The sequence below is a fragment of the Mirounga leonina genome, unplaced genomic scaffold (genome assembly GCF_011800145.1).
Source record: "Mirounga leonina isolate KUSES-001 unplaced genomic scaffold, KU_Mleo_1.0 Mir_180, whole genome shotgun sequence".
In the NCBI taxonomy this organism is placed as follows: Eukaryota; Metazoa; Chordata; class Mammalia; order Carnivora; family Phocidae; genus Mirounga; species Mirounga leonina.
The window spans coordinates 17,320,697-17,343,382 of NW_023270469.1; the positions used below are offsets into that span (position 1 = coordinate 17,320,697).

General features: G+C 47.9%; 1 long non-coding RNA gene across 1 annotated transcript; it reads left to right on the plus strand.

Moving 5' to 3' along the window:
- Positions 1–18,590: 18,590 nt before the first annotated feature.
- Positions 18,591–22,453, plus strand: LOC118023636. The gene is made up of 3 exons (XR_004682861.1): positions 18,591–19,169; positions 20,228–20,336; positions 21,573–22,453. It is a non-coding gene; the product is annotated as an uncharacterized LOC118023636 (long non-coding RNA).
- Positions 22,454–22,686: the final 233 nt, after the last annotated feature.

The window sequence follows — 22,686 nt, forward strand, 5'->3', positions numbered from 1 at the left end:
TCTCTCTCATTCTCTCTGTCTCAGATAAATAAATAAAATCTTAAAAAAAAAAAAAAAAAGTTTCCTGCCCTTAAGAAGCTCATAGGTGGGCGCCTGGATGGCTCAGTTGGTTAAGCGACTGCCTTCGGCTCAGGTCATGATCCTGGAGTCCCGGGATCGAGTCCCGCATCGGGCTCCCTGCTCGGCGGGGAGTCTGCTTCTCCCTCTGACCCTCCCCCCTCTCATGTACTCTCTCTCATTCTCGCTCTCTCAAATAAATAAATAAAATCTTAAAAAAAAAAAAAAAAGAAGCTCATAGGTAATGAGGGATGCAGACAGGTCAACATTCATCCAGTTATTCACTGAATGCTGACTATGTACCAGGTATGCTGCTCGATGCTAGTATCTGTAATATATGGTATGATAAAAAAGATAGCTACCATGTCTTGGAGCTCATCGTACTCCGTACGCCTTCTCTCACCGGTCCTCATACATTCCTTTGGGTACTATCACTACATCCATTTTACTGATTTGGAAGCAGAGGCTCAGCGTAGTAACACGATTTCTCCAGGGTTACACAGTAAAAGTGACAGAACTGGAATTTGAACCCAGGGCCACTGGTCTCCAAAGCCTCTTAATCTCCATGCTATACTGTTAAGGCCAGGGAAGGCTTTTATTTCTAGGTACCAGTTGAACTGAAAGGCAAACCTTGCTTAATTTAGCAAGAAAGGATCTGTCAGGGCGCCTGGGTGGCTCAGTCGGTTAAGCGTCTGCCTTGGGCTCAGGTCATGATCTCAGGGTCCTGGGATCGAGCCCCACATCAGGCTCCCTGCTCGGCGGGAAGCCTGCTTCTCCCTCTCCCACTCCCCCTGCTTGTGTTCCCTCTCTCGCTGTGTCTCTCTCTGTCAAATAAATAAACAAAATCTTAAAAAAAAAAAAAAAAAAGAAAGAAAGAAAGAAAGAAAAGAAAAGAAATGATCTGTCAAGTTAACCTGAAATTCCAGACCCCAGAGCAGCCAGGAGAAGCTGGTAAGAGCACAGCTCAAGCTGCTGATTGCTCAGCAAGGCTGGAGCTTCCCTCCATCAAGGGGTTGGGTGGGGGACTGACCAGAGCTGAAACCAGAGGGGCAGACCGTGGGTGTGCCACGTGGTTCTCCAACCTGCCTACAGAGCAGAGCGTATTACCCCCATTTTCCAGAGGCAGTGAGTGAGGCTCAGAGAGAACAGCCAGGTCATAGCAGAGGTAGGGTTCAGGCTGGTGCTCCAGCTCCAATACCAGGATTGCAAAATGGTTCCCAGCACCGGGGTGGGTGCTCACTGCCTGAGTCTGAATCCTGCTCTTCCACCAGCTCATTTTAAGCCTTTGAATGAGTCACTTTAACTCCCTTTGGTCCTCAGTGTCCTCATCTGTAAAATGGGGATCACAGTAGCACCTACCTTGTTGGGTGGTTGTGAGAAACCTAAGTGAAGGTGGCACACAGGAAGTGCTAGATGAACATTAACTATTTCCACACTTCATGCCACTCAGGGTTTTCTCGGAGTGCAGTCCGAGGGCCGCAGGCTCCCTCCAGCTTCTCACTCTCTCCTAGGCCTGCTGAAAGAGGGGGAGCCCCATGGCTGGCTAGGTGCCCTCTCTCTGCACAGGTATCTTTGCAACTGGTATCTCAAGAATGCCAGATAATGTGCTGCAGGATCGCCAGGCAGGCCAGCCTCACAGAGCCGGGCTTCCAGTCTCCCAGGAGCAAAGAAGGCCCCACTCCTCCTCTCCGAGCCCAGGAAGCCATCCCCGCTCACGCGGAGAGAGAAAGCCCCTCCTCCTCTTCCCTTCACTTGTGTCAAGGCCCACCCTCCAGCTTCTGCCAATGAAATCCTGTCTGTAAAATAACTCAGTTAGGGCGCCTGGGTGGCTCAGTTGGTTAAGCGACTGCCTTCGGCTCAGGTCATGATCCTGGAGTCCCGGGATCGAGTCCCACGTCGGGCTCCCTGCTCATCAGGGAGTCTGCCTCTCTCTCTGACCCTCCCCCCTCTCATGCTCTCTCTCTCTATCTCATTCTGTCTCTCAAATAAATAAATAATCTTTAAAAAAAATAAAATAAAATAAAATAAAATAACTCCGTTAGCCTGGAAGGATCAATTAGTTTTTCCTTGTGCCTCTAAAAACTAGGTCTTTGGTGGGATGGCTGGGTGGCTCAGTCAGTTAAGTGTCTGCCTTCTCTCAGGTCACTATCCCAGGGTTCTAGGATGGAGCCCTACATTGAGCCCCAAGTCAGGCTCCAGGCTCCGTGGGGAGTCTGCTTCTCCCTCTCCCTCTGCCCCTCCCCATGGCTTGTGCTCTTTCTCTCTCTCTCTCAAATAAGATCTTTTAAATACATACATACATGCATACATACTATAACTTTGAGCTTCTTGATACTGGAAATTGTGTCACTGACCAGGTTCACTTTTCCTTCTCTTGGGAGCCAGGGGTTCTCAAATGACTAACATTTACGGAATCATGATGCTGTGTATTGCTTTTCAGGTTTTTTTTTTAATTTTTAAAAAATTTTTTCCAAAGATTTATTTATTTATTTGATAGAGAGAGAGAGAGAGAGAGAGAAAGCACAAGCAGGGGAAGCAGTAGGCAGAGGAAGAGGGAGAAGCAGGCTTCCCGCTGAGCAGAGAGCCCCATGCAGGGCTGGATCCCAGGACTCTGGGATCATGACCTGAGCCGAAGGCAGGCGCTCAACCAACCCACTGAGCTATCCAGGCGCCCCTGCTTTTCAGTTTTTATTTTATTTTATTTTTTAAAGATTTTATTTATTTGACAGAGACAGAGACAGTGAGAGAGGGAACACAAGCAGGGGGAGTGGGAGAGGGAGAAGCAGGCTTTCTGCCGAGCAGGAAGCCCAATGCGGGGCTCGATCCCAGGACTCTGGGATCATGACCTGAGCCAAAGGCAGATGCTTAACGACTGAGCCACCCAGGCGCCCCTGCTTTTCAGTTTTTAGATTCAACTTCCCGACAAAGCACAGAAGACTTAATTATAGTCACAGAACAAGATGTAAATATTATGAATAATATATAACTATTAAAAATTGGGGGAGGGGCGCCTGGGTGGCTCAGTCATTAGGCGTCTGCCTTCGGCTCGGGTCGTGATCCCAGGGTCCTGGGATCAAGCCCCGCGTTGGGCTCCCTGCTCGGCGGGAGGCCTGCTTCTCCCTCTCCCACTCCCCCTGCTTGTGTTCCCTCTCTAGCTGTCTCTCTCTCTGTCAAATAAATAAATAAAATCTTTAAAAAAAAATGGGGGGAAAAAACTGGGAATCTCTTGAGAAGGAAGCTGGGAAGTTTGGTGAGGACTCCAAATCCTCATCCACAGATTTTTTTTTTTTTAAGTGTTTTTTCTTTTTTAAGATTTTATTTATTTATTGAGAGACACAGTGAGTGAGAGAGAGAGCAGGAGTGGGGGCAAAGGCGATAGTGTTGGGAGGGGAGTGACAAACAGAGAGGGACAAGCAGACTCCCACTGAGCAGGAAGCCCACACCAGGCTGGATCCCAGCACCCTGGGATCATGACCTGAACCTAAGGCAGACGCTCAACCAACTGAGCCACCCAGGCACCCCAAAGTGTTTTTTATTTAAGTAATTTCTACACCCGACATGGGGCTCAAACTCATGACCCAGAGATTAAGAGTTGCATGGTCTTCCCACTGAGCCAGCCAGCCGCCCCCAAACAGATATTTCTGTGGAGAGGGAAATTTGGGGTGAGTGGTGAGCTCACGATTACCCATTACATTATTTATTATTTTCTATTTTTTTTTTTAAGTAGGCTCCATGCCCAGTGTGAAGCCCAATGCAAGGCTTGAACTCACGATCCTGAGATCAAGACATGAGAGAAGATCAAGAGTCAGATGCTTAACTGACTGAGCCACCCACACAACCCTACCCATTACATTATTACGGTTTATAACGCATATGTGATATATTTATTCTTCTAAAAATTTTTGAAATATTATCCCTTTAAAAGAAAGAAAACGTAAGTGGTGTCTGGCTGGTTCAGTCGCTGGAGCATGCAACTCTTTTTTTTTCTTTAAAGATTTATTTATTTTAGCGCGAGAGAATAGCGCGAGAGAAAGAACACCCATGTGCAGGGGGCGGGGCAGAGGGAGATGGAGAGAGAAAATCTCAAGCAGACTCCCCACTGAGCTCCCAGCTAGATGCAGGGCTGGATCCCATGACCCTGAGATCATGACCTGAGCCAAAATCAAGAGTCACATGCTTAACTGAATGAGCCACCCAGATGCCCCAAGGGAGCATGCGACTCTTGATCTCAGGGTTGTAGTAAGAGCCCCACATTGGGTGTAGAGATTACTTACAAATAAAATCTAAAAAAAAATTTTTTTAAGGTAAAGAAAAAGCAACAAGGAAAGGAAAGAGAAAAATGTAAGATATAATAAATAAGATAGAAACAGGCACAGCAAAAATAAAAAAGCCTTTGGTCTCTACCTCCACAAGTGCAAACTTGTTCTGACTAGGGTAAGTGTTTAACCCTTTCTAGATATATCTAAAAGGGATTGAAGGAGGGTGGTGGGCCATTGGCTATGAAAAGGAACGGAGCTCTGATGTACACTACAACCTGGATGAACCTTGGAAACATGATATGCTGAGTGAAAGAAGCCAGACACAAAAGGCCACGTATTGTATGAGTCCATTTTTAGGAAAGGTCCAGAACAGGCAAATCCACAGAGACAGAGAATAGATTAGTGGTTGCCTAGGGCTGGCAGGATTGGGGGGTAAGAGGGACATTGGGAGCGACTGCTAATGGGGATGGCACTTCCCTTTTAGAGGGAGGCATATGTTCTAAACTTAGATTGTGGTGATGAAAAAAAAAAAAGATTGTGGTGATGATCACACAACCTTGTGAACACACTAAAACCCACTGAACTGAATGCTTTAAATAGGTGAATTGTGTGGTTTATGAATTTTATCAGAATAAAGCTGTTTTCAGGGCGCCTGGGTGGCTCAGTTGGTTGAGCGACTGCCTTCGGCTCAGGTCGTGATCCTGGAGTCCCTGGATCGAGTCCCGCATCGGGCTCCCTGCTCGGCGGGGGGTCTGCTTCTCCCTCTGACCCTCCCCCCTCTCATGTGCTCTCTCTCTCTCTCTCTCATTCTCTCTGTCTCAAATGAATAAATAAAATCTTTTAAAAAAATAAATAAATAAAAATTAAAAAAAAAAGAATAAAGCTGTTTTCTTTTTTAAGTGGGGAGGAGAGTTTTGCTAAGAGCAAGCTTAGCAGAGGGGTGAGTTTTTTGGGGGGGTTTTAAGATTTTATTTATTTATTTGACAGAGAGAGAGAGACAGCGAGAGAGGGAACACAGCAGAGGGAGTGGGAGAGGGAGAAACAGGCTTCCCGCTGAGCAGGGAGCCCGACACGGGGCTCGATCCCAGGACCCTGGGATCATGACCTGAGCCCAAGGCAGACGCTTAACGACTGAGCCACCCAGGCGCCCCAAGGGGTGAGTTTTGTAGTCCTATACCTCCTACTGGTTTTGTTTGTTTCACAAATGGAAAAATCTAGAAACCTTTCATCCACATACATATATAATTATAATAATAATGGCTCTCATTTATATAACACTCCGTGCGTTCCAGGAGCTAGTACCAGGCATTTTTAGTGTTACTGACTCATGCACCTCTGTGAAGAAGACACTATGCTGTCCCCTCTTGAGGAGACCAAGAGGTGAAAGGATTTTGCATGGCTAACAAGTGGCGGAGCTGGGCAAACCCACTGTGTGCCAGGTCCGGAGCTCAGCACCAGCGACACAGAAGTCCATCCTGAAGACCATCACTCCTCCACTGTCCATGAAGAATGAGCCAACAAACCCAGTGCTAGAGAGACCATCCCTGTTTGCCAGGGACAGAGGGGGCTCCTGGAGTGTAGGACCCTCAGTGTTGAAACCAGGGAACCTCGGGTTAAACCAGGCTGAGGTGGTCACCTTACCACAGTCAGTGAGCATGTAGATGGTCCTGTGCATGCATGTGTTTGCTTGTGCATGTGTGCACATGTGTGCTTGTCTACTCATGGGTTCACGAAAGAAAGGGATACATCTTCATCCTCCCAGGATCAGCACTTCTTGGCGAGAATCCAAGTTTCGCAGGAAGGGAAGGTCAAGCCGAGCCAGGCGGTGGCCGGTGGAAGGAGCCTCCTGCAGGGGTGTAGACTAGCACAGTGATAAAACCTGGGCAAAGAGCAAGGTTTCCATGGCAGGAAGAAACTCCAGAGTCCAGACTGAGGATGGGGAGGGGCCCATAGTTTTCCCGAGTGACTCTGCAACTTCTCAGGCTGCATTCACTCACTCACCCATCCGTTCATTCATTTGGTAAACACTCACTGGGCACCGAGCATGTGCCAAGTGTTTTGCTGGTGAGGGGAGTGCCTTCCTGCCCTCAAGGAGCTTTTGCTCAGGTGGAATAAACAGACAAGGGAACCAGGGATTTACAATCCTGGGCAATAAGCAACAATGACATTAATAATATTTAACAACTCGTAGAACCTGGGCACCAGGCCACTCAAAATAAACACCAGAGCAGGGGGCCCAGGCCCCTGGGTGGCAGGGACATCTGGGGGGCACAGGAGATAGCCCCCCAGGTGTGGGGAGCACTTGAGGGACTCAGGGAAGCAGCTGATTGCCAATGATATGGAAAAATTTCAGTAGAGTACCTCAGAACTAGAATAGCCATATCAGTAGGAGACTACCACAATGATTCAAGATTAACAAGTCACATGATGGGAGGGTACAAGGTGCTCAGGGAAGGCTTCCTGGGGGAAGCGACATCTGAGTTAGCCAGAGTGCCAGAAGTCACCACCTGGACAAAAGCCCAGAAAAGAAGGCTCAGAATTTTCAGGTAGTTCAGTCTGGCTGGAGGAGGGAGATGCAGGAGACTAGACCCAACAGGCAGGTAAGGAGAGTGCTTGGTGCTGTTACTCGTGGTCAGCAGCTGGGACTGTGTCCTCAGAGCAATGAGGAGCCACTGCAGGATTTTAATTAAAATCAGGGGGAAAACAAAAACAAATAAACAAAACTGAACTAGATAAAAGGCAAGGTCCTTTTTCTTTTTTAAAGATTTTAAGTAGCCTCAAAAAAAATAAAAGATTGTAAGTAATCTCTGCACCCAACGTAGGGCTCAAACTCACAGCCCAGAATCAAGAGTCATATGGTCTACTGGTCTACTGACTGAGCCAGCCAGGTGCCCCAAAGTATGGTAAGTCTTTTAAATTCAAGCCATTCTGGGGCGCCTGGGTGGCTCAGTCCTTAAGCATCTGCCTTCGGCTCAGGTCATAATCCCAGGGTCCTGGGGTCGAGCCCCGCATCGGGCTTCCCGCTCAGGGGAAAGCCTGCTTCTCCCACTCCCCCTGCTTGTGTTCCCTCTCTCGCTGTGTCTCTCTCTATCAAATAAATAAATGAAATCTTTAAAAATAAATAAATAAATAAATAACAAATAAATGAATTCAAGCTATTCTAAAAGCTGTATGGTGGTTATCTTATTCTGGTTTCAGTTTGCATTTACTCAATGACTAATGCTGAGCACCATATATTTTCCCTTTTTTTTAAATATATATATTTATTTTATTTATTTATTTGACAGAGAGAGAGAGTACAAGCAGGGCGAGGCAGGCAGAGGGAGAGGAAGAAGCAGGCTCCCTGCTGAGCAAGGAGCCGGATGTGGGGCTCCATCCTAGGACCCTGGGATCATGACCTGAGCCAAAGGCAGATGCTTAACAACTGAGCCACCCAGGCGCCCCTAAATATATATTTTTAAATATTTTATTTATTTATTTGACAGCGAGCAAGAGCGAGAGAGAACATGAGCAGGGGGAGGGGCAGAGGGAGAAGGAGAAGCAGGCTCCCCAATGAGCAGGGAGCCAGACATGGGACTCGACCCCAGGACCCTGAGATCATGACCTGAGCTGAAATCAAGAGTCGGATGCTTAACTGACCGAGCCACCAGGCGCCCCTGCAGACCATTTTTGATGCAGGCTGGTTGGGTCCAAGGACCCAGAGTGGGATCCCATAGGACCATCCAAGAGGGTCCTTGGCTTCACACAGGATAGAAATCAAACAGGAGCTAAGAGGAAGTGAGAACAGAGTTTATTGAAGAGGTAGAGAATATAGATAGGGACAGAGTGTCCAGGAGATTCAGAAAAGGAAGGAGAGTGAGTCTTTTTTTTTTTTTTTTAAGATTTTAATTATTTACTTGTCAGAGAGAGAAAGAAAAAGAGAGAGTGAGCACAAGCAGGGGGAACGGCAGGCAGAGGGAGAAGCAGGTTCCCCACTGAGCAAGGAGCCCATGCGGGACTCGATCCCAGGACCCTGGGATCAATACTCAAGCAGAAGGCAGATTCTTTTTTTTTTTTTTAAAGATTTTATTTATTTATTTGACACAGAGAGAGAGGAATCACAAGTAGGCAGAGTGGCAGGGAGTGGCAGAGGGAGAAGCAGGCTCCCCACTGAGCAAGGAGCCCGATGTTGGACTCGATCCCACGACCCTGGGATCATGACCTGAGCCAAAGGCAGACGCTTAACGACTGAGCCACCCAGGCGCCCCAGAAGGCCGATTCTTAACTGACTGAGCCACCCAGGCGTCCCCAAGAAAAAAATTTTAATGCAGAGATAAACAAACAGAAAAACTAAAATAAAAATCACTTGTTATCCTAGAGTAAACCACAGTTGACATTTGAGTATTATCCAAGATATACTCAGATATATATTTATGTTGGGTGTAGAGATTACTTAAAAAAAAAAAAAAAGTAACTCTTCCTCTCTGGTCCCCCAGCCACTCTGTTCCCCTCCCCAAAGGCAACTACTGTTACCATGCTCCATGTATCCTTCAGGAATAAACTACCTAATTCTACCTGTTCTATAATTTTTTTTTTTTAAGATTTATTTATTTGACAGAGAGAGATAGCGAGAGAAGGAACACAAGCAGGGGGAATGGGAGAGGGAGAAGCAGGCTTCCCGCAGCGCAGGGAGCCCGATGTGGGGCTCGATCCCAGGACCCTGGGATCATGACCTGAGCCAAAGGCAGACGCTTAATGACTGAGCCACCCAGGCGCCCCTCTACCTGTTCTATAAAATAACCTGCGTTTTTACTCAACAGCTGTTCATGGGTAGCCTACCACATCAATAAACACAGATTCCCAATAGCATTTTAATGGTTGTATAATTTTCCACTGTTTAGAAACCTATAATTTATTAAACTAATTGCCTTTTGGATAGACCTGGGGTTTTTTCCAGTGTTTATTTTTATAAACAATGTTATGAGGAACCCCTTTATATATACACCTTTGATGACTTGTACAGTAGGTCCTGAAGATAAATTTCTCCAGAGAGAGTTCCTGAGTCAAAGATAATGTGCATATTTCAGGATTTTGAGCCATACATTGTGCCCACCAGCAAGGAGAGAGGAGATTGTCTTTAAGAGGCTTGACAGCAGGCTTGGTGCTTGGTCTTTTGTTCCTAAAGCTACTCCAGAGGTTATTCATCAGCAAAGCAATGTTAGCCATTCCCAGGACCTCCCTGTGGGGTAGCAGGAAATGGGGTGGCTTCTCTGGCAGAGGAAAACAACAAGTCTTTATTAAAATGCTATTCACCAAGAATGCTTTATTAGTACAGATCTTGGCCTTGCATTTGGGCAACTCCCTGAAGTCTGGCATGGGACTATGTCTCCTGGGGGAAGATGAGCAGGAGTCCAGGGTGTGCTGGGTTCCTTAGCATCAACTCCACTTCCGTACACTCGCTTATGCAGTTAATATCATGCAGTGGGTAAGAGCCAGCACTGGGGGAGCCTGGGTGGCTCAGTTGGTTAAGCAACTGCCTTCGGCTCAGGTCGTGATCCTGGAGTCCCCGGATCGAGTCCCGCATCAGGCTCCCTGCTCGGCAGGGAGTCTGCTTCTCCGTCTGACCCTCCCCCCTCTCGTGCTGTCTCTCATTCTCTCTGTCTCTCATTCTCTCTCTCTCTCAAATAAATAAATAAAACCTTAAAAAAAAAATTCTAAAAAAAAAAAAAGAGCCGGCACTGGATCTAGATGGCCTGGACTAAAATCCTCCTTCCCTCACTTCCTGGCTGTGTGACTTCGGGCAAGTTTAGAATTGCTCTGGCTTCAGTTTGTCCTTCTGAAAAATGGGGCCAATAATACCCACCTCATGGGGTTGTTCTGGCATTTAAATGAGTTAGTATACAGGGGCGCCTGGCTGGCTCAGTGGGAAGAGCATGTGACTCCTGATCTCTGGGTCGTGAGTTCGAGCCCCCTGTTGGTAGTAGAGTTAACTTAAAAAAAAATTGTTTCTTAGGGGCGCCTGGGTGGCTCAGTCGGTTAAGCGGCTGCCTTCGGCTCGGGTCATGATCCCAGGGTCCTGGGATCGAGCCCCATGTCCGGCTCCCTGCTCGGTGGAGAGCCTGCTTCTCCCTCTCTCTCTGCCTGCCTCTCTGCTTACTTGCGCTTTCTCTCTCTGTGTCAAATAAATAAATAAAATCTTAAAAAAAAAAATTGTTTTTTAAATGTGTGAGTATATGTAAAGTGCTCAAAACACACTAGGCATGCTGAAAGTGCTAATTATTAACTATCACCAGGTACTTGCCCTGGGCCAGAGCCACAGTTGCTACCCTAGGGAGGGGAGGGGTCCTCAGGTGAGTGGAGGAGATGGACAGGTAAAGAGGGATTTATAATTCAGAATGACGAGTGCATTAATGTAGATGCTAAGGAAACTCTCACAGGAGGGAGACTTCAAACCCGAAGACTTCCTGGAAGAAGTGACATTATGGCAGGAACCAAGTCACCTATAAGCTAAAGGAGGGGCAGAATGGTATCGAGAGTTGAGAGACCAGGTATTCACTTCCTTTACTGGAAATGTGAAGATGGGACTCAGAGGTGTTCAGTCTTGGATTTCAGTTCAGCATCTCTCAGCACCTGCCTGGGTCCCAGAGGTCCTGTGTGTGGTGCTTTGGTACATGTGTGGGCTGGAGGGGTGCCTGGCTGGCTCAGTCAGTGGAGCATGTGACTCTTGATGTCAGGGTTGTAAATTTGAGCCCCATGTTGGGTGTAGAGATTACTTAGAGAAAAAAAAAATCTATTTATTTACTAACTTACTGTTATGTAAAATCTTTCTAAAAAAATATTTAGGGGCGCCTGGGTGGCTCAGTGGTTAAGCGTCTGCCTTCGGCTCGGGTCATGATCCCAGGGTCCTGGGATCGAGCCCTACATCGGGCTCCTTGCTCCAAGGGAAGCCTGCTTCTCCCTCTCCCACTCCCCCCCTGCTTGTGTTCCCTCTCTCGCTGTGTCTGTCAAATAAATAAATAAAATCTTTAAAAAAAAATAAAAAATATTTATTTATTTGACAGAGAGAGCTTACAAGCAGGGGAAGGGAGAAGCAGGCCCCCCACTGAGGGCAGGGAGCCGATGGGGGGGGTGGGGCTCGATCCCAGAACCCTGAGATCATGACCTGAGTCAAAGGCAGCCACTTCGGGGCACCTGGGTGGCTCAGGCATTAAGTGTCTGCCTTCAGCTCAGGTCGTGATCCCAGGTCCTGGGATGGAGCCCCACATTGGGCTTCCTGCTCTGCAGGAAGCCTGCTTCTCCCTCTCCCACTCCCCCTGCTTGTGTTCCCTCTCTCGCTATATCTCTCTCTGTCAAATAAATAAATAAAATCTTTAAAAAAAAACAAAAAAAAACAAAGGCAGCCACTTCACCGACTGAGCCACCCAAGCACCCACCAAACATAAAAATTAAAAAAAAAAAAAAAAAAAGGAGTGTGGGCTGGGGATGTTAAGGCAGAGGCTCTGAGTGAGCTTAAGACCTAAAGAGGGAGATGGACACAAATATGCATTAGAGTTAGACTCTCCTGAGCTCTACTTAGAGTAAGGAACTAAAGTCAAGGGAGCAGCTAATTCTGACTCTCCCAGGATAATATGGAAGGCTTTGCAGAGGAAATGCTTGGAAGAGTTTATCAGATTCAGGGAAGGGTGGGATGGGAAGGAAAGACACCCAGGTAGGGGAACAGCGCAAGCAAAGGAGAGGCAACAGGAGAGCCTATGTTCTGGAAGAGTGAATTGTCCAGTGTGGCCTATGGGGTCTGTACCTGGGGAGAGGTTATGGGTGGGCAAGAATTACAGCTGGAAGGTCAATTTAGGCCAGGGTTTTTGGAGGGCTTCACATGACAGCCTACTTGGACTTCATCTAGTAGGTCATGGGAACGGAACAGAAGTGCTTAAGCAAAGAAGGGACATGATGAGATCTATGTTCTGGAAAGGTCACTCTGGCACAGATGGGGGGAGGGGTAGTTCTTGGGAGGCAGCAAAACTCAAAAGCCACTGTAATTGTCTAAGCAAGAAATCTGGTGGGCACAGAGAGACGGGCAGGGTGTCTGTCTGTAAGCAGATGTTTGAAACACTTGAAATTAAAAACCTCAAGTTATTACCTGGCGGCTCATGAGTCAAGATGTCTAATACCCCTGGAGAAATAAACTTGCTCCTGACCCCAGCCAGCAGGAGCAAGAGCAACCTGATATACTTGTTGATTAGGATTAGGGGAACTTTTCCTCTTTAATTGAGGGTCAACTGAATTACTAGGGGAAATAAAAAGAGAGTGACACCTAAGAATGAAATGACTTGATTTTATTGTTTTTTCCTTAATGGAAATACACGAGATCCACATTTAAAATATTTCTCAAGGATCATAAAGTGCATTCCACCAGAAACAATCTTGACTTCATTTCCACTGAGACATAGAGAGGGAAGGAGCATAGAACGGAAGGGTGGAGAAGTATCAGGAGGGGAGGGTGGCGGACACTGGCCAGGAGCCAACAGCAGAGGGGGAGAGAAATGCCAGGGAAGGGAGGATGATGCACTGGGCCCAGAAGTGGACTGCATTAAGGACCTTGGGATTAGGAAATCCTGAGTTCAAATCTCTGCTGTTTTCCTACCTTTCTTATCCCCATTTTTTTTCTTATTTATTTTTTAAAAGATTTTTTTTTTTTAAGATTTTTTATTTATTTTGACAGAGAGAGATACAGCGAGAGAGGGAACACAAGCAGCGGGAGTGGGAGAGGGAGAAGCAGGCTTCCCGCTGAGCAGGGAGCCCGATGCGGGGCTCGATCCCAGGACCCTGGAACCATGACCTGAGCCGAAGGCAGACGCTTAACGACTGAGCCACCCAGGCGCCCCAAAAGATTTTATTTTTAAGTAATCTCTGCCCCCAACGTGGGCTTGAACTCACAACCCCAAGATCAAGAGTCACATACTTCACTGACTGAGCCAGTTGAGCACCCCTCCCCATTCTCTTACCTGTCAAATGGAGGTCATAATATCCTTATCCTATAGTACAATGAATGTTATTGGATCTGTGTCTTTAAAGATTTTATTTATTTGAGAGAGAGCACAAGCGAGCAAGCAAGAGAGCACGAGCAGGGGGAACCACAGAGGGAGAGGGAGAAGCAGACTCCCCACTGGGCAGGGAGTCTGATGTGGGGCTCGATCCCAGGACCCTGAGATCATGACCTGAGCCAAAGGCAGACGCTTACGACTGAACCACCCAGGCGTCCCAGATCTGTATCTTAAAGAGATTAGATTGCTCTGGCCACCTGCTTGGAGTGGGATAAAAGGAAAAAGAAAGTACACTGCAGATTACCTGGTTTTTCCAAGTTTTCTTAAGCTCTTGAGACAAGGGAATTATTATTATTACTCTCATAGCTGTACTTATTATCATTTCCTTTTGAAGTTCTCATTGGCTACTTGTAATTGAGCTTTTCAGCTGCTCTTGTTGAAACTTTCACAGACTCATTGATTTGTGGAGTGATGCGGGATGGAGGTGCTCTCTTAGATTTTCACCACAGGGGTTGGGCCACTGACATCTTACTTTCCCGTCCCCACGTTTTCTCACTGCCGGGCCCACGAGGAACCACCAGGGCTAGACAGGGTATCTTGTTCCTCTTACTCCCCCTGCCTCCCAACTGTCTGGAAACTCATGAAATGACACAGCTGGGTCCCTGAAGCTTCTCCTCCATGCCCTGTACTCAGGCCTCACCCCTCTGCTTTTACTTCTCTCCCCAGGAAACCAGTCCACAGAGATGGGAACTATGAAGTAAAATGCTTGAAGGGGCCACCACTTCTCCTTTATTCTTCCTCTCCAACCAGTGGCAACTTCCTTCTTCCATCTCTAGTGGGAAGCAGGATGATATGGGAAGCTAACACGGATGTCCCTCCCTTTAGGGTCCTCATGCCTTTGTGCAGCCCAGACCTCTCCCACAGCCTGATTCCCTACGACTTCATTGCACCTGAGCCTCGGCATTCATTCACATGTCCCACAGGCACCTCAAAATGTTCAAAATACAAGCACGTCCAAAACCAAAGTCATCATTGCTCTTCTCTAACCTGTCCTCTTTTTATTTTCTTCATTTCAGAAAATGGCACCATTATCAGTTGCTTAGGCCAGAAACTTGAACATCTAGTCTGTAAGTTCTTATTTACTTATTTATTATTATTATTATTTTTAAATAAAATCTTACCCCAATGTGGGGCTTGAACTGACAACCCCAAGATCGAGAGTCACATGCTCTACAGAATGAACCAGCCAGGTGCCCTTCTAACTCCATCCTTGCACTCACTGATCAACCCACATTTGATCAGCCATCCAATCCCCCCAAATATTCCTGAATCTACCCACTTCGGTCTACACCCTTGTCCCACCCATCATCACCCCTGCTTGGGTGACAGCATTGTCTTCTGAGCTGGTAAATTCCCCTTTCCACATGTGGCTTTTTAAAGTTCATTCATTCATTCATTCATTCATTCATTCATTCATTTATAAGTAATCATTCATTCACTTATAAGTAATCTCTTCCCCCAATGTGAGTCTGGAATTCATGACCCCAAGATCAAGAGTTGCATGCTTTTCCAACTGAGCCAGCCAGGCGTCCCTCCACATGTGGCTATTTAGATTTAAATTTCATAATTAAGTTAAATGAAAGAAAATTCAGTTCCTCAGTCATACTAGTCACATTATAAGTGCCAAGTGTGGCTAGTGGCTACACTGTTGGTCAGCACAAATATAGAACACTTCTATCATCACAGAAAATTCTACTGGATGGCTATTCTAGTCTATCCTTGAGTTTCTCTCTGCATGTTTAAATAAAAAAAAAATTCATAGTCTCATTTTCCTTTTTTTTGTTTTTTACACAAAAAGCACACTTTACACATTGTCCTCCAACTTGCTTTTTCACTTGGCAAGATACCTTAGAAATCTTTCCACATCAGTGCATAAAGAGCTTCCTCCTTTGCTTTCAGTTGCAGAATATCATAGCTTTACCATGCCATGAATGTGCAAGAGTTTATTTAAGCAGGCCCCCCGCAGATAGATGAACGCTTGCGAAGGGTTGTTACCAATCTCTTGCTCTTACAGACAATGGAACAACTACAAGTGGCCTTGTCCATCTGGAATTTTGCATATATGCAAGTATATCTAGGACACATGCTAGAGGGATCATTCTAGAGCAACAATTTGGTCATGCCCCCTCCCCCTGTTGAGCACATGCTGTTCCTCCTGATCTCCTTCTTCAGCCCCTGACAAACTACAACCCTCAAGTATCAGCTTGGGTGTTGCCTCTTTTTTTTTTTAAGATTTTATTTATTTATTTGTCGGCGGGGCGGGGGGGGGAAGAGAGAGAGAGTGAGCGCACAAGGAGGGGTACTGGCAGGCAGAGGGAGAAGCAGGCTCCCCGCTGAGCAAGGAGCCCTACCTGGGACTCCACCCCAGAACCCTGGGATCCCGACCCTAGCCAAAGCAGACACTTAACCGACTGAGGCACCCAGGCGTCCCATGGGTATTGCCTCTTCTGGGAAGCCCTCCCTGACTCCACACCAGGTCAGGTTAAGATCAGCCTGCATTGTAATTGCCTGTTTCCTCCTGGTCTTTTCCTGCAGTCTAGAGCTTTATGAAGGAGGCATGGGGTGGGGTTGTCTTGTTTTTCCATATATCCCTGGGGCCTGGCACTCAGTAGAGGTTCAAAAAACATTTGCTGAATGATGAGGCAGGCACCGAGTTTTAGTGGGTGTTCTTTCCAGTGCTCCGTGGGCTCCCACACCTCATAGAGCTGGAAAGGAGAACCCCCCGGAGAGCAGGTGATTCAAATGGGAAACTGAGGCACAGAGGTGGCAGTCTTTTGATCAGCATCCTTGACTCCAACCTCTTCTTTTTTTTCTAGCCCACCCTAGAGTTAATAACAAAAACTATACGGATTAATATTTATTGAGTTTTTGCTATGTGCAAAGTGTGTTACATCCGTTAACTAATTTCATTGTTGTAGCAACTGTGAGGACTGTACTCTCATTATCCCCTTCTTAATGAACAGAGGAATTGATAACTTGTCCTGAGTGGCAGAGAGTAACTTGAACCCAGGCAGTGGGGCTTCAGAGCTCATGCTCATAGGCACTCTGCCTAGCAGTCTGCGGTTCTTGGGGGCTTCTCCCCTTTTCCAAAGCCCACTGGGGCTCCTTACTGTCTCAAGCCCAAAACTTCTTCTTTTGTCATCTCTTCCCCACCCCCATTGCCACCCTGGTCCTTGTTGTTCCCCCCTTACCCTGCTACCCTGGTCCCACCCCTCTTGGCTTGGCTTGGTTTATTTTCTACGTCATTGGGTTCCCTCAAGACCCAAGTCAGACTGGGCTCCCTATCTCTTGCTATAGCTACTATCTGAGTGTCAGTTTTCTTATCTGCACAACAGGTTGATGGCAAGTGAAAGAATGGGATGCTTCTTTCTTTCAGCCCTTATCTAACTCCTATACATCCTTTAAGGCCAACTCAAAGGGCTTCCTCCTTCAGGAAGACTTCCTGGATTTCTCCAACCCCTAAAGTTCCCTCCTACTCTCCCTTGCACTGTAGGCAACTTTTTTTTTTTTTTTTAGATTTTATTTATTTATTTGACAGAGAGAGACACAGCGAGAGAGGGAACACAAGCAGGGGGAGTGGGAGAGGGAGAAGCAGGCTTCCTGATGAGCAGGGAGCCTGATGCGGGGCTCAATCCCAGGACCCTGGGACCATGACCCAAGCCGAAGGCAGACGCCTAACGACTGAGCCACCCAGGCGCCCCAGGCAACTTTTAACACCCAGATTAGAAATAATTTTTCTTTTACTTTCTGGATGTAAATTGCCACCACCTCCAAAGAAAGTGAATACTCTTCGAAAGAACATATAAAATGTAGAGCATGGATTTCAATTTTACAGCTTCATTCTTTGAAATACCACCTCCACTGTTTATGGCATCCCTGAGTTCTAACTTTACTAATCTTTACTTTTGTTTCTTTAAATGGGTTTAGTATTTAAAACTTAAGGAAATTATTTATTTTAAAAAATTTTTTAATTAAAAAATTTTTAGGAAATATATTTTAAATGAAAAACATTAAAAAAAGAAAGAAAAACATTACAATAGTGTAAATGAAAAACGAGCATCATTTGCCACACCTAGAGAGTAAATATAAATAAAATGACAGAACAATGTTGTTCTAGGCTTTCTTTCTCTGGTTAAGAGAGAGAACTGTAAGTCTTAAGTCCTTAGACTTGCTAAGCACAAAAAGGACTCTCCTTGATGCAAGCAGAAGAATTGAAAGAAAATTGAATATGGAATACCTTTCTTTCTGTGTGATTTAGGATCATTTAATACTTCAATACCTGCCTCATGTATCACCTAATATCAGCCCACCTTCCAGGGAACAACGGCTTGGTCAGAACAGACAGAACCAACTTCCTCTCCCATCTGTGCCCCACTCCAGACTCAGTTTGCTCCTCTGTAAAATGGGCTGATCATTACTGTTCCAGGCTGTCAGGGTTAAATGAGATGTCACACATGCTATTTCTGGATTCTCTCAGCTCTGCTGCCTACCATCTGCACATGACCACAGGTGACTTGCCCTGCCTCCCTGGGCCTCAGTTTCCTCATTTCCAAAAAGGAATGTATAAAACCTGCCCTGGAGAGTTGTAAAGCTCCTTTATTTAATAAATATTTCCCGACTACCTACTATGTTCCAGTGACTACTCTGTGGGTTGAGGATGTAGGAGTGATGATGAAGAGGGACAAAAATCCCTCTTCTTTTTTTTTTTTAATGTTTTATTTATTTATTCATGAGAGTCAGAGAGAGAGAGGCAGAGGCAGAGGGAGAAGCAGGCTCCCCGCTGAGCAGGGAGCCCGATGCGGGACTCGATCCCAGGACCCTGGGATCACGACCCGAGCCGAAGGCAGACGCTTAACCATCTGAGCCACCCAGGCGCCCCAAAAATCCCTCTTCTCATGGAGCTAATCTTCAAAGGGTGGGGGGAGGAGAAAAACGAAATAGGACAATAGATAAAATATATAGTACAGTAAGGTAGGAAATAATAAAAGCTATAGAAAAATAAGGCAGGGTGGGAGGGGCAGGGTTGCCAATTCTAAAGAGGGTAAATCCAGGGATAGAATATCTGACAGGTTGACATTTGGATGACGCCTGAAGGAGGTGAGGGAGCCCTGAGATATCTGGGGGGGAACAGCATATCAGGCAGAGGGCACAGCAAATGCAAAGGCCCGGAGGTGGGAGCCGGCCTAGGCTAGTTCCGAAGAAGCAGGAGGCCGAAGAAGCAGGAAGCTGAAGACAAAGAGCAGCAGGGGGTAAGGTCCCAGAGGCAAAGGGGTTGGGTCCTGTGGACATTTTATAACTCTGGTTTTGCTTTGGAGAGGAATCTAGCATATCGCCTGGTACCTGGTAGGTGCCTAATTCATTGGAGCTCTAATGATAACAATTCCTGGCATCACTTAGCATTGTTTCCCCACAGCGCCTCTGTTGTCAGGCTCTAGGGTGACACAGAGTGACACACACACCCACTGGCCCGGCTTTACCGGAAGGCAGCGGGGACGGAATGGAGGGAAGCCAGCCCCAGCATTCCTGACGCACCCATTCCCTCTCGGACTCCTTGCCAGGCCTGCCACACCCCTGCGGCCGGCTGGGCAGTGGGCACAGGAATGCTGGGGCAGCCGTGGGCCGGGCCGACCTTGGAGGAGGCCTAAGGACAAGCAGTGGAGTGAGGCCTGCACCCCCGGGGCCGAGCGCAGAGTGCCTTCCAAGTGTTCCCTCCCAGCCCTTGGAGAGAGGGGCTGTCTTAGGAAACCGAGGCTTGGAGAGGTCACTCCCTCAGGTGAGTCACACCCATTCTGCCACCCCTAGGGGTTGCACTCTTCACCAGGACTCTGCCCCACCGGACTCTGGGGACCCTTTCCCACCAGGCTCCCCTCCTGAGAGAGAAGAATCTTGCAGCTCCTGCCTGCCAGCTTTGCAGCTGCTGCAGGCCTGGACAGGTCCTGGCTGGTGCCTCCTCAGTGGCTGAGGATGGAGCAGGGGGGAATCAGGTTTTGCCAGCTCCGGGATAGAACCCAGGTTGCTGAGTCAGGCCTTTTCCCAGGACTTCTTGGACTCAGCCACCAGCCCTGGAGTGGAGGCGGGGGCCCAGGACTGGGCCCCCCCAGGCCTCCCCTCCTTACCTGTCTAACTTCATCTCAGGGCACTCTTGCTCTTTCTCTGCTCCAACCACACTGGCCTCCCTGCTGAATCCCACCAAGCACACTCCTGCCTCAGGGCCTTTGCACTTGTTCCTCTTATTCAAACATACTTGCTCTCTAGTATCCTCCAGTCTTTACTCAAAGGCCACCTTCTCAGTGAGGCCCTCCCTGACTACTAGAACTGAGCCCCACCCCCAGCCTGTCCTTCCTGCCCCCCTTCCCAACTTGATCTTCCTCTGTAGCTTCACCTTTCACTGTTCCATGTATTTTACTGATTTGTCTTGTTTATGGTCTCTCTCCCACTGAATGTTAGCTGGATCGCCCTTAGACTGGCCTAGAAGGGCCTCTGCACTGTGCTTCAGAAGGCCCTGCTCTGGCCCTCCCGTCCTTCCAGGAAGCCAAGTTGAGACTGCTAGAACCTGGGTCCACCTCCCTGCCCTCTAGACCATTCCCTGCCCAAATGGTCCCAGGCCCTTCCCAGGGCTGTCCAAAGGGCAGCCAACATAGCCCAGGTGTATATTCCTAGGCCCAGCGGATGGAAGGCTGTCTATGGGGATCAGTGGACAAAGCTTGGATGCGTGGGCTGGGGTGTACACACAGGAACCTCATGGTATGGGATAGAGCCTGGTGGGGGTGGGGGTGTAGAAAAGTGGACTGACCATTGCTCCTGGGCTGAGGGCTAACTCTGCCTGTGCAGTCACATTCTGGACCAGTACTCCAGATGTCTGAAGATCCAGATCGCTGTGAAGACATGCTTGTTCCAGTAGGAAGATAGACTACCTTTAACAGTTCAGTCAACTCATATGGTATGTGGGCCCTACACACTATTAGGGCTGGGATTTTGAATATTTTCTGCATTTCTCTATTTCCAGCACCTAGACCAGTGCCCGGCACAGAACACATGCTCGGCAAATAGTTGTTAAATGAATGAACAAAAACGCACTGGGGCAACGCCCCCACATATTCTTGGGGGCCCCAGAAGTGGTTGGAAGTGCTGTGGCTTTTGTGTGTCAGAGCCTCAGAGTCTCAAGGTCTGGGGGGGGGGGGGGGCAACTCTGCCTTGCATAGGGGGCCCTATGCCCTATATGAAGACCCTCTCCCACAGCCTGCCTGCTCCCACACCCCATTATAGCTGCAGTCTCTGCTCAGAGAGACCGATGTGGGGCTGGATCCCAGGACCCGGGTATGATGACCTGAGCCAAAGGCATACGTTAACTGACTGAGCCACCCAGGCGCCCCTATTCTTCTTCTTCTTTTTTAAAGACTTTATTTTTAAGTAATCTCTACACCATGGTTGGCATGGATCTCACAACCCAAGATCAAGAGTCTCAGGCTCCACCAACTGAGCCAGCCAGGCGTCCCTGGAGTTTTTATTCTTAACAGTAAAAAGAGCTCATACTTGGGAATCAAGGAGACTTGGACCCCAAAACTGTCTCTATCACTTCCTGTCTGTGTATGGCCTTTACTCTCTTTATCCTCAATTTCCTTTTACAAAGGGAAGCATGAAAACTCTCCCGGGGATGTTGGTGGGAGAAATGTAGGTAACTGATTCTGGGCACATGGAGGGCATGACCAGTCATCGCCCAATGTTGACTGCCGCCCACCGCCACCACTCTTCCCACCAGAGCGTACACGGCAGTTGCTGACACACCTCGGACTCCCGCGCAAGGCGCGGGCCAGCTGGCGGGACGGCTCCGCCCTCAGACGCCCTTCCGGTGGACCTTGCCCCCGGGTCTCCAGGCTGGAAGGCGCGCGGCCGTCCCAAGGTTCGGGTGAAGAGTGCCCTCTGCTGGGCGCGTGGGGAAGGACTTACGGGGAAATCACGGCCGCCCTGACGCCTGAAGCGGCTTTGTGCAGACAGGAAATGTGTCCCTCGGGGTGGGACGTGCAGTTTCCACTCAGAGGAGATAAAGGAGCAGTAACCGGCCCTGTCAGTGTGTCAGCAATCACCACAGGAGAGATAACACTGAGGCAGCTTTGTATGCTAGGCATCCTTGTAAACACTTTACAGATACCAACTCATTTACTTCTCCATTTTACAGATGAGAAGAGTGAGGCACAGAGGTTAAGAGATTTGTCTAAGGCGTCATACACTGGAAGTGCTGGGATTTGAACCTGTGCCCTGAACCATGCCTCCTTAGTGGAAAGTAGCTCTATCTTTAGCCAAAAAGGAGTTGGCTTTGTGGAGTTCCCCAGTGAGTTTGGAACTGGACATACAGGGTGTGTGGGCTGAAAAGGGGGCTTTCCATAGTGACTGCCCCCACCCGCTCAACGGCAGGCCAGCCACCAAGCTGACCTCAGGGCCCCCTCCTGACTGGCCATCCCTCAGCATTTCCCTGCCCAGATCCTCTTGCAGCATTGCTGTGTGGGTGGGGGTGCGGCTGGGGGTGTTAAGGAAAGTCTATGCCTAGCACAAGAGGCCATGAATCTGAGGCCTCAGCTACTTGCCCACCTTCCAAGAATGATAGTCATTTCCCTCAGGCCCCCTCAAGGGCCTGGACAAAGCTCACCTGGGGAGATGGGGCCTATCTGCATACCGTCTGCTCAGGTAGGCAGGAAGGGAAAATGCGAGAAGGGAGGCCTGGGCTCTGCCCATCTCAGCCCTGCTGGTCGATCTGCTTTTGGAAACTCTTATCTTTTCCCATCTGAAAAATGACAGGGGTGGATTAGTGGCAATTTCCAAAGTGCTCTGGATTTGGGGGTTAAGGAGAATCACTGGGAAGATGAGGCCAAAAGGCAGGTCTCTCAGCTACCTGACCCCTTCTTCCAACAAGTTCATTTAAACAATTACTTTTAAGTAATCTCTACCCCGAATGTGGGGCTTGAACTCCAGGCCCTAAGATCAAGAGTCTCAGGCTCCACCGACTGAGTCAGCCAGGCGCCCCTACAATTTCACTTTTTCATTGGACTAGGGATCTGTGACTTTAGCTTTACGTCTTGGGGGGAATCACTTAACAGAATGAGCCTGAGGGGGTCTTTTCCATCCCTAGCCATTGGAGGACTGGCTTTGAAGCATTTGCAGAGCTGGATGCTCCAGGGAACTTCAACATTGTTAAGGGAAAAGACTGGAATCATTAATGTCCATGGTTGGTGGTGAGATTAAATAAATGCTAACCCATCCCAACTGGATTATGTCGCAGACAGTAAGGCAGCCTC